We start from the raw sequence: 13077 nt of genomic DNA on the forward strand, positions 1-13077 counted from the left end.
CCTAGCCGGAGCGTTGCAGCCTCGCCGGGCCACTCGTTCGGTCGCGTCCTCAACCCTCAGGAGACTGGAAAGTGAAGAAAGGAAAAAAATCTGGAAACGGAAAGAATAAGCATCTTTCCACGCTCTTTTCTTTTTTTTTTCTCCACATCTAATGCCATTTCCAAAAAGAATGCAAACTCTCAAAGCAGTAGGTAAGGTTTTGCATGAAAAGCGCATACATTTTTCAGGAGATTCGTTGTCAGTATCTGATTTTTTGCCTCCCCCCCCCACACACACACACACCCTCCGTCATCTCCCTTTAAAAATCAACAAATCCATTTGCTAAACAGCTGCACCTCTGTGCAGAACAGATAACAACCTGGGCCAGGCTGGCTTTGCTGCCATTCGTGCCAGATAGGCCCAAATCTCTGGCCTGTCTTTTTTTTTTTTTTTTTGGTGTTGTTTTTAATGCTAATGACGAAGGAACTCTTCAGGAGCCAAAAAAAAAAAACACCACACACACACACACGTTTGTGTAGATCTGTCAATTGCTATTTTGACAGATATTTTCTTGTAAGTACACACAACACTTGTTCAACGAGTCTTATCTTCGCCGCTGCAGAACACTGACCTACATTGCATCAAGCACAATGCAGCGAACAAACGCTCTGCCGCTCAATGCTCGTCTTTTTTCTCCCCCCTTCTTTTCACCTTAAAAAGGCAGATTGAGCTCGATGAAATGGTTGGAAATCCAATAAACGCGAGGTATTATCTCACCAAATAAGAAAAAAAAAGGCTTGACGTTTAGAAAGGAGAATCTTCCGCCCATCTAGGAGCTTCAAGGGTTGTGCTTCTTCTTGACTGGAGATAAAGCTATCAGAATACCAGTTTAACAAACATTCTCCTGACTGGGATGTGTGTGTGTGTATGTGTGTGTGTGTGTGTGTGTGTGTGTATGTGAGACTGACTATCTCTCTCAGCTGGATTCCAACAGCATAAGCCTCCTCCTTTTCACATGTTGCTGATCTGACATAAACAACACTGCAGGCGGTAAGTAAAAAATTAAATAGTTAAAGATGAGGCACTAACACTATTTACACAACAGCGCTGTCGAATTCTCCGCTCCGATTGGTCAGAAAGTGACGGTTACTTCTCTATAGCAGCAGCTTTACATTTTAATTCATTCGTTATTGGTTTGGTTGGAACAAACTGAGACTTGCACAGCTAATAATAAACAAACAAAAAAAGTATAATTATTGATATGATAAAGTTTCCTGTAAGGAAATGATTTATTTTGGGGAGGAGTCTCTAGTATCAGTGCTTTGTGAGGTTTTTTTGTCTTAACTGAAAGAGGCTGGTGAGTGAATGAGAGATTACAGCTGCTATAGCATGAGTGAGAACAGGGATTGTTCTCACTCATCGAGGTCTACCAGGAGTACCTAAACGATAGTTTATCTTTATCAACAAACTGGCCTATTTTCTTTTTCTTTCTTTCTTTCTTTCTTTTTTTCTTTCTCTCTCTCTCTCTCTATCATCGAGGTCTACCAGGAGTACCTAATTAGTTTATCTTTATCAACAAACTGGCCTATTTTCTTTTTCTTTCTTTCTTTCTTTCTTTCTTTCTTTCTTTCTTTCTTTCTTTCTCTCTCTCTATCATTGAAGTCTACCAGAAATACCTAATTATTTTATCTTTTTCAACAAACTGTCTTTCTTTCTTTCTACTAATAAATTCAACCATCAATAATTTCTTTCTTTCTTTCTTTCTTTCTTTTTCTTTCTTTCTTTCTTTCTTTCTTTCTCTCTCTCTCTCTCTCTCTCTCTCTCTTTCTCTCTCATCAAAGTCTACCAGGAGTACCTAATTGTTTTATCTTTATCAACAAACTGTCCTATTTTCTTTCTTTCTTTCTTTCTTTCTTTCTTTCTTTCTAAGCATACGCTACAAAACTGAGGCCTTGCATATGCAATGCAAAGATGGAGGAGGGGATAATATTCCTCTTTCAGTGGAGCAGCAGCGTCGAGAAGCAGTCCAGAGCCGAGTAAACATTTTGTTCCTGCAAAAAAACACAGCTCGATGCCAATCAGCGATTAATGAGGCGCAGTCGAGATCCAGCGGCTGAGGGGAGTTAAACGGAGCTGAATTAAGGAGCAATATCATCCCTCGTGCAGGTGCTCGCCGAACGAATAACCGCTTTAATTACTGTTATTCAATCATTCTCCTTTTTTCTGTCTCCCTCTCTCTCCCTCTCTCTCCTCTACCCACTCATCCCCTCCTCTCCCCTCTGCCACTCTCTCCTCTAACAACTCTGCTATGGCATTATCAGTTTTTCTTGTCAATTTACAAACGCCCATCATAGCGTACAGAATGTGCCGTGGCCGCACGTGACCGAAAAACATGAAGTGATGCGTCGCAAGGAGCTTTACGGAAAACAACAAAAGTGTAGTGGTGGGAGACGATGGCCTAGAAAGCGAGTGTGAAGACACGGTGTGGCCCACAGAGGCAAGCGAGCTGCCCTTACACGGACACATCTGTGCATGATGGGTGCTTGTTACTGTGGTGTGTGTGCGTGTGTGTGTGCAGACACCTGCTGCAGCGTTTACCTCCACAATAAAGATTGTTTGGTTTGAAACACTGTGGTTAACTCTGAAAAGTTGACAGCTCAATAACGAAGCCAGGATGATGATGATGATTTTTGATGAAGATGATGACATGGGCTGATAAGGCCTCAGTCATGTCTTCATCACCGTCATCACACTCACATGCACTGCGTTCCCGCTTTTACTTGCTCAGGCTCTTATCTGCATTGTGGTGTGTGTGTGTGTGTGTGTGTGTGATGCAGCAGATGTTGTGCTGAAACAGAACAGTGGGTCAGAGGAACACATATGTAGATAATGTAGGTCAACCTGGAGTGGAAACAGAAAAACATGGCTTTTTTTGTTCTTTATCAAAGTTCTTTATCTACTACTACTGTCTTTCTTTCTACTAACACTACTAACATTACCAACAGAATCCATACTACCAACATTACCAATACCACCAACACTACTGACATTACCAACACTAACAATACTACTAACATTAATAACATTACCAATACCACTAGCAATACAACTAAGACCACTGACAATACCAACACCAATAATATCATTAACACTAATAACATTACCATTAATACCAGCACTAACAATGCAACCGATACAACTGACATGACCAACACCACCAATACTATTAACACCATCATTACCAATACTGCCAACACCACTAACAATGCAACCAACACTACTGACATTGCCAATACCACCAATATTACTAACACCATCAACATTACCAACACAACAAACACTGACAATGCAACCAATACAACCAACACTACTGACATTATAAACACTAACAATATTATTAACCCTAATAACATTACCAATATCACTAACAATGCAACCAATACAACTACCAGTGCAATGTAACCAAATTGACATTACCAAGCCATCAATACTAGAAACACCATCAGCATTACCAATACCACTAACACTACAAATATTACCAACACCACCAATACTACTAATACCATCAACATTGCCAATTCCACTAACAATGCAACCAACCCTACCGACTTTACCAATACCACCAATACTACAAGCAGAATCAACATTACCAACACCACAGACACTAACAATGCAACCAATACCACCAACATTGCTGACATCACACCACCAATATTATTAACACTAATAACATTATCAATACTACTAATAGTGCAACCAATAGAATTACCACTACTGACATCAACCAATACTAGAAACAGCATCAGCATTACCAATACTACTAACACTACAGACATTACCAACACCACCAATACTATTAATACCATCATTACAAATACCACTAACAATGCAACCAATTCAACCAACACTACTGACATTCCCAACGCCACCATTACTACTAACACCATCAACTTTCCCAACACCACCAGCACTAACAATACAACCAACACTACTGACATTCCCAAAACCACCAATACTATTAACACCATCATTACCCACTACCACTAACAATGCAACCAATACAACCAACACTACTGACATTATCAACACCATCAAAATGACAAATACAACCAACATTACTGACTTAACCAACACCACCAATACTACTAACACTGATAACATTACCAATACCCCCAGCACAAACAATGCAAACAATACAACCAACACTAGCAACACCACCAATATTACTAACACTAATAATATTACCAATGCCACTAATACTAACAATGCGACCAATACAACCAACACTACCGACACTAGCAACACCATCAAAACTACTAACATTACCAACACCATCAACACTAATAACATTACCAGTACCACTAACACTAACAATACCAACACTACTGCCATTAGCAACACCACCAGCACTAACAATGTAACCAACACTACTGACATTACCAACACTGCTAACACCAATAACATTACCAATATCACCAACAATTACAATACAGACAACACTACTAACATTACAATACTGCTAACACTGTTAACACTACCAACACGTCCCAAACGACCAACACTGCTACATTTTTTGTTTCAGAAAGTGTATATAATAATCATAAATACACAAGACATGCAATATGAAGTAAGGATATAAATTAAAAATTTTAAAAAAATGAAAAGAAAATAAAGAATTAAAAAATAAAAGTCAATGCAAATGTAATAAAAAGCAAACCAGTACAATGTATAATCAAATAATTTGTAACTAATAATGTATATCAATGGGACTGGATGAATATCAAGGTGTTTAAGGTGATGCAGATTTTTTGGGGGACGAAAAAAACTGATTTTTAACTTTGAGATGGTTTGCAGGTGCTGAAGCCATTAAGAGCTTTGAAAAGCAGTAAAAGGATTTTGAAATCGGTTGTAAATGACGGGGCGACCGGCATAGCGATGCTAAAGCAGGTGTAATGTGCTTCGTCTTTCCGGTGCCTGTTTTTTTTTTTTTTTTTCTGTCCTTCTGCAGTGAATTAAACAAGCTGAATTTATAGCTACCTCACATTTTAGGTGAAACGTTACAGTAATTTTGGTGAGAAAATGCTGAATGTATGAGATGACTTATTAGCAGGAGTGAGGAGATTATTATTTTTAGTCTTATTTCCATTAAAAACTTTATGTACTGACCAGTAAGAGGGCAAGTTAGGAACCAAAACAAACATGAAGGACAAATTTCTGGAGTTTTTTGGGGCAAACAAGGTCTTCATCGTCAGAGTAACATTAATCTGTATTTCTTGATAGCAAGCATGAAACCAGCATTTTTAATATAAACATGCAGGAGTAAACACAGTACCCTTTATGACCATAATAATAAAAATAATAATAAAAAAACTCCTCATGATGGGTAAGCATCTGGGCATAGAGTTTTGGTCGAGTTACCGCCTCGTTCTAGGGCTGGAGCTCCTGATTTAACCCTGAGGAAAGAGATTTTGGTCCACAGGAAACAGTGGAGGAGTTCGGCTAAAATTTTAACGGCTTTGCTCTCTGAAGAGCCAGATGTTCTATTCTGCATAATGGGTATCATTTTTCCTGCTTATTTCCAAAATCTGTGTATTTACTTCATTTTCTTTTCTTAGTTTTTTTTTAGATTTAGCATTCTATGATGTTGGAGTTATGACATGACTGAGAGAAAAACCACACCTAAACCAGATTTTCTTCCAAATTTCTATAAAGTCTCTCTCAGTGATAAACCTCCATCACCAACAACAACAACTCCAGAGCCATCAGGGTCTCCAGTTTCTCCTGACTTTAACATTTATAAGTCGATCTAAAGGTCTCATTAGGCATTCATAAAGGTGTCTTTCAGACTTAACTAGCTCTTTTGAGTGAATGATTTAAAAACAAAATTGTAAAATAATTGCTATGTTACAAATAGAAACCACTGATTTGATCTAATGTTTTCCCAGACAACAAAAAGCTCTGGTCAAGAGCTGCTGTTTGTTCAGTCATTTAGCTAAGGACTCGTCAACATGGACAATTCAGAGGCTCTCTGCTTGTTGTGGGATTTGTAAATATATACATATATATATATATAAGTTAATTATTCTAGTTGATTCAGTTACTGCAATTTTATACTGCTTTTATACTTTCAAATCCAAAGTGTAATTAAATAATTACTTCTGAAATTAAAAAAAGAAGTATGAACTTGGTAATAAATGAAGCCTGATAAATATCGAGTTTTACATTTTTTGGTCGCTCCAATGTTTTTTTTTATTAATTTTTTTCTGGTGTTTTACCTTTCAGAGTCCTAATTAAGATGCTCCGGGAAAATGAAATTAGTGACAGCTTTTATAAACTGGCACATAACTGAACATAGAGTCCAACTCCAAACTATTATTCATACAGTACATATGCAGGTTTGCATTATTTTTAGACTAATTTCAGTATTAGCAAGCACAAAAAAATTTTAAGCAGATCCATATCCAGATGGTGGACCATTTGGGGAGGAAATAAAGCACACAGTTGAGATTTTTTTTTCTTTTTTAGCATAAAGGAAACTTAATTAGCAATACATTTTACATTGTTACATATTGCAGGCTGTAAATTGGCGAATATTTTTTCTGCGTCTGGAGATGCATTATGGTGGAAGATCTGTCTGGCAGCTTGAGAACGTGGCCCTGTTTCAATAATCTGACTGTTTTTTTCCCTCATCTTCCTCGACTTCTCTTCGCTGTTACCCGTTATTTGTCTCATCTTGTTGTCATATTTAAGTGCTGACTGATTATTTCATGAACTCAAGCGAGGTTTGTTACATGAATGTTTGGAGGATCTAGAGATCTAGATCTAGTACCTACTGCAGTCGATTCGGTGCCTCTTGCATTTGATGTAAGCACCAACTGCATTTGATTCAGTGTTTACTGCATTTGATTCAGGGCCTACCACATTCAATTCAGTGCCTCCTGTAGTCGATTCAGTACATACTGTATTGGATTCAGTGGCTACTGCATTGGATTCAGTGCCTCCTGTATTTGACTCAGCACCATCTGCATCTGATTCAGTGTTTACTGTATTCGATTCAGGGCCTACCACCTTTGATTCATTGCCTACTGTGTTTGATTCAGTACCAACTGCATTCGATTCAGGGCCTACCACATTCGATTCAGTGCCTTCTGTATTTGATTCAGCACCAAGTGCATTTGATCCAGTGTTTACTGCATTTGATTCAGGGCCTACCACATTCGATTCAGTGCCTTCTGTATTTGATTCAGCACCTAGTGCATTTAATTCATTGTTTACTGCATTTGATACAGGGCCTATCACATTTGATTAAGTGTCACCTGTGTTTGATTCAGCATCAACAGCATTTGATTCAGGGCCTACCACATTCGATTCAGGGCCTCCTGCATTTGATCTACCACCAACTGCATTTGATCCAGTGTTTACTGCATTTGATTCAGGGCCTACTACATACGATTCAGTGCCTCTGGTATTCGATTCAGTGGCTACCGCATTGGATTCAGGGCCTTCTGTATTTGATTCAGCACCAACTGCATTTGATCCAGAGCCTACTGCATTCGAGTGTCAATGTTTTATTGCTTTTGATTCAGTGCCTGCCATATTTGTTTCAGCACCTACTGCATCCGATTCAATGCCTAATATATTTGTTTCAGTACCTACCTAATTTGAATCAGTGCCTATAATTGTTTCAGTACCTACCGCATAAGATTCAGTACCTACTGCATTTTATTTAGCACCAACCGAATGCAGTCCAGTATCTCCTGCATTCAATTCACTGCCTACCGCATTAGTTTCAGTACACTATTTATTAACTTATTTGTTTTTGGCCATAATCTACCATCATATATGATCTACCATCTTATAAAACCATCTATGATTGTTTTAATCTAAACATTCATAGAACCCTACAACAGAAGGTTTCCATGTCCATGTAAAACTCCTTCACATATCAAGAAATTAACTTGCTCTTTGCTAAAAGTCTACATCAGCGAATGAACTTGCTAACTAATCTGCTAGTTAGTCTGCTATCTAGTTTGCTAGCTAATTATGCAAATCAGTATGAATCGGAATGGGAAACATCCATGCAGACAGCCAAAGATTTACTGATATGCACATCTGGACAGGGGAAGGGTTTTTGTGGGTGTGTGTGGGTGTGCCATCTCTGCAGATGTTGCACCTCTGGAAGATTTAGTAGCCAGCTCTCGATGACACCATCGCAGAAGCATCCTGTCATGGAGCGTGTCTCTGAGGCTGAGGTCTGAGAGCTCGCTCGCTATGGATAATGATCTGTAAAAAAAAAAAATAGAGAGAGATATTCTGGTCCTTATGTTTTAATGTTTTAACAGTGTGGTTATGCTCAGGAATCACACACACACACAAAACACACACGTGCATTCATGATCCACAGACAATGCAGAGTGTCAGAGCGTGTCAGCGGCAGCGTCTTTTGTAGGCCTGTCTGTGGGAAAACATTTTCATTTTTGCTCATTGTTCTCACATTGGCTTTCAGAGCACTTATTTGTTTTGCTGTAAAACTTCTAGTTCTTTGGCATGTAACATGGCATTCAGAAAGACTGAGTGTTTTGCAACAAAAAGAGACAAAAACAAGGATAAAGTATTGTAGCATTAAATTGATGTAACCTAAGCACAAATATTTCCTCTTACACCAGAGCTACCACATTTTCTGGTCACTTAAAAAAAATAAATAAATAATCACATACTATAATAATATATCTAATAATGACACATCCACAAAACAAGCTCCTGTTATCACTTTTCTCTTCTCTTTATTCAAAAAAATAAAAAATCACAGTTCATCATGATATGAAAAAACTGCTAAATTCTGACTTGTCTGTCCTGAAGACTCGTCTGTGATGAAAAACTTGGTAACAGCTTTACCCCTGAGTGTTACAAAGTGCTCACAGTGAATACTCCTTTCAGAAATGTTCAACAATTCACACACATCTGCACAATAAAACATTATAATCCATTTCTGTAACCTGTTCTAAACACACGTTGATATAGAAATTAAAATATATATGAAAACAAATTATACACAGAATAGGGTGCCAACATTTTTGCACAGTATTGTATCTAAATATGAGATTAGAGGAGAATCAGAGGAGAATGGACAGGAACTGACAGGAAATAACTAATGCAACATTCACACATTGACTCTCGGTGATGAAAGGACCGGAGGTCATTTATTTTTTAATGAGAGCTGGAGACTTCCTCTGACATGAGTGACGGCAAGATGCGGGCGTGTCCAGGGGATGCGACAAAGTGGACGTTTATGCAAATATGGAGTGACTCGGTGCAAAGACAAGTAATGGGAATGTAGAGACTGTAGAGGTCACATGATTCACATTGCTTCTCCTTTATCTTGTATTACGTTTACATTTCTGGCATTTGGCAGTCTCCCTTACCTAGAACTTTTCACCCAGAGCGTCATTTGTTATAAACTGAGGATTGGGGGTTAAGTCCAACACCTTAACCACTTGGCTACCAAAACCCCCCGTGTGATATGATGCAGATATACACTGCTGAATTTTATACACAAACACCAAATCTCCCTCAGAAATGTTTTGTTTTAGCAACAAGTAAACTGATTTGGAGCACCACTCACTGATAAACGTTATTACCATGGCAACCAGTAGTAGGAATACCCATGACATCACAGTACAGCGATTGGAAATCCTCATATTGCTGAACGTAGCATAATGTTAATAACCACTCTATACATGCAGAAACATGTCTATGACCAGACAATATGTCGATCCCTGAGGGGGATGGACTACAACCAGCAGAAATCACAACATATTTCACTTCAATCAAACAAGAACTGAAACTGAAGCAGTAAAGTAAAGACAGGAAAAACATCATCTGGTCTTCTTAAAGTATCTGTTCCATTCCATTCCCATTTCTAGCATTTGGCAGACACCCTTATCCAGAGTGAATTTTTTTTCATCTCATTTTATACAACTGAGCAATTGAGGGTTAAGGGCCTTGCACAGGTGCCCAGCAGTGGCAGCCTGGTGGACCTGGGATTCAAACTTACAACTTCTGATCACTTACTCAACACCTTATCTGTATCTGCTGAATGGATGAATTAAACATTGAATAACATGGCCAGCAAATGTATTATTTGGTTTGCATTAAGGGGTAAATAGTGAGGGCAAGTTTACAAGGGCACATTAACAGTACTGAAATGTGGCACCAGAATGTGTTTCTGGCTTTCCAGGGGTTTGCAGTCATCCAGTGAAAACGTCATCAAGAACGTGTTCTTGCTTAGGACAGAAAATTCTCCTCTGCCACGAACATTTACATCTCTGGTTATCGAGCTGCCGTGGGAATCTCTCTCCATCATCTTCCTGTCGTCTCGAGCCCTTTCCTCGAACCCCTATTGTTCCCGCTGCCCTGATATTTAATCCTGTCATGTTTGCACTCATTTACATCAGTGTAGCATTTGAATAATTAAGTGCGTGGATAACTGCTAAATGCGTTCTTAACGGGCTGTGAAGGTGTGTATTGCTTTCCTGTGATTGAAACCAACTAATTCCTCCACGGGAGCTTCTGTCGGATGAGTCAGCGGTGGGATATGTATCCCATCACCCCTTATATGCTGTAATGACCCATCAGATTCCCAGCAGAGAGCGAGCGTCGTTTAGCTCAGACGAGATGAGGTTGAGGGAACACTGGGAGAGGTGAAAAGAGGTTATGGGGAATCTTTCTGATGGTTAATAAAAAAAAAAGCTGGATTGTTTCCTTTATTTATTACTAGATCATCTACAATCTGTCTAAAGCAACTGGATTACGTTCTTTATTTATTCTTGAATTTTTTGTGTAGTATAGTATTGTTGATTCTGTAGTGTTGCTTGGAAGTGACTGATGGTTTATGCTAATTAGCTCTCTAAGGTGGTTAATCAAGGGTAGTTTCCTTCTCCCTTAAGGTGTGAATTGTAGGCAAGTGCGAAGACTGCTTTCTACAAAGAATAGCTTGAAGCTTTTGCACAAGATCCTTGTAAGTGCCATAACATCTTCTCTACTCACCCCCCCCACCTGCTCTGTGATTTCTGAAGACTCCACCTCCTTTACATTTACATACCTGGCATTTGGCAGGTCCCCTTATCCAAGGGGCTCATTTTTTACAACTGAGGGTTAAGGGCCTTGCTCAAGGGCCCAACAGTGGCAGCTTGGTGGTCCTGGGATTCAACCCCACAACCTTCAGTAGACCACTAAACTACCACTTTCCCCTTTACAATTAGAAGATAGAAAAATCTGCCAGAGCTTCGCTTCTACCCCGACTACCCCTACATTACACAAAGGACCCCCTTCTCCTTTAACTTTTCAACCCTAGCAACAAAAGAGATCCTGCACATCCTGCAATCACACAACCTTCTCACTGGATCTAATCCCTTCCACATTGCTCCAGACCATCTCACAAAACCTCCTGTGTGTCATCAATATGATTGTAAATGTTTCCATAGCATCTGGTCATGTAACAACTACATTTAACAGAACAAGGGTTATTCCCATCCTGAAACTTTCTCTCTCTCTCTCTATCTCTCTCTCACACACAGAACAACCTCCAAGATCACAACCAGTCTGGCAGCAAAGCGGCTTTTTGAGGTCACTGAAAAGCTCACTGGTCACTGATCAGCCAAAATGTGATCCATCCTCATCCCCCATGACCTTTGTCACAGTCAACCACAAGACTCTCTTGTCCACCCTCAAGATTCTTGAGGTTTGCTTCCCACCTGGAAGGTTGTTCGGATCAGATGACATGGAGGGGATCGACACCTGCACCACACAGACTCTCCATTGGTGCCCCTCTATACTTGCTCTCTTGGTTAAGGTATATCCTCATGCGGGTTCTTATACCACTGCTATGCTGACGACACTCAACTCATCTTTTCTTTCTCTGTCTTAGACACAATTTCTGCCCAGATCTCAGCACGTCTGTTAGATATATCATCATGGATCATGGCTCATCAGATGAAAATTAATCCCAGCAAAACTGAACTGCTGTTCATCCCAAAAGATTCATCCCCGTGTCAGGTCTCCCTGGACACTTCACTCATCTACTTTTCTGCCATTGCTTGCAACCTTGAGGTAACCATGGACAATCAATTGTCCTTTTCCTCACATGCAGCTAATTTGACACGCTCATAACTATATCTCCTTTAAAATATCAGAAGTATCTGGACATTTTTATCCACACAGGCTGCTTAGGTGCTTGCTAAGCCTGGACTACTGCAACTCGCTCCTGGACAGTTTACCTTTGAGCACAATTCAATGATTCAAAATGTAGCTGCATGACTTGTTCTCAACCTTCTAAAATTCTCCCACAAGACTTTGACAAATTTATTATTTTTTCTTCTGCATAAACAGTGCTCAGTATACTGTGTGTTTTAGCAAATTGGAACTTGTTTTATTCCCTCTAAACCATGTTCTTAAATATAATAATTCTCTTATAATAGACATTTTCACACTCTCAGTGTCAGTGTGACTTTGTTAATTGAAGGCAGTGTGGATGAGGTTTAGTCTCTTTAAGTCACAGCAGGAAGGCAGAGTTATGGAGCAGTCCCTGAGACTCGGAGTCCACTTTCAGGAAGTGAGGCAGCAGGGTTTAGTCACTGCTTACTGGAAGGTGTTGAGCTCAAATCTCAAGTCAGGTGTAAAAACCTGCCACAGAGGCAGTGCTGGAGTCGTACGACTCTATGGATGAAAGTATTTACCAAACATGTCAATGAAGTCGCTTTAAAAACGATGCGATGTTGTCAGGTTTTATTAATCAAACATCAGGTCTGCTGGTATCGAGTGAAAAGCACAGAGACGAGGAGACGATTAATAATTGATTCATCTCTGCCTTAAATAATACATTCCTGAATAGTAAAAATCATCCCAGTGTATTTTTAATAACTGTTTATAAACCATTTAATAAAATTTCTACTTGGTAAACAAACTCCAGACCCTATGGGAAGAAAAAGAGATGTAAAGAACAAAATGGGGCCAAAGAAAGAAAATGAGGAAAGAAAGAAAGAAAGAAAGAAAGAAAGTAAACAGTAAGAAGTGAGTGTAGAAAGAAAGAAAGAAAGAAAG

The 13077-nt window shown here is 39.2% G+C and overlaps 1 long non-coding RNA gene across 1 annotated transcript; it reads left to right on the forward strand.

Moving 5' to 3' along the window:
- The first annotated feature begins 1922 nt into the window (after positions 1 to 1922).
- LOC131344626 (uncharacterized) lies at positions 1923 to 12792 on the forward strand. The gene is made up of 3 exons (XR_009203343.1): positions 1923 to 2145; positions 11556 to 11830; positions 11906 to 12792. It is a non-coding gene; the product is annotated as an uncharacterized LOC131344626 (long non-coding RNA).
- Positions 12793 to 13077: the final 285 nt, after the last annotated feature.

This window comes from Hemibagrus wyckioides, linkage group LG23 (genome assembly GCF_019097595.1).
Source record: "Hemibagrus wyckioides isolate EC202008001 linkage group LG23, SWU_Hwy_1.0, whole genome shotgun sequence".
Classification (NCBI taxonomy): domain Eukaryota; kingdom Metazoa; phylum Chordata; class Actinopteri; order Siluriformes; family Bagridae; genus Hemibagrus; species Hemibagrus wyckioides.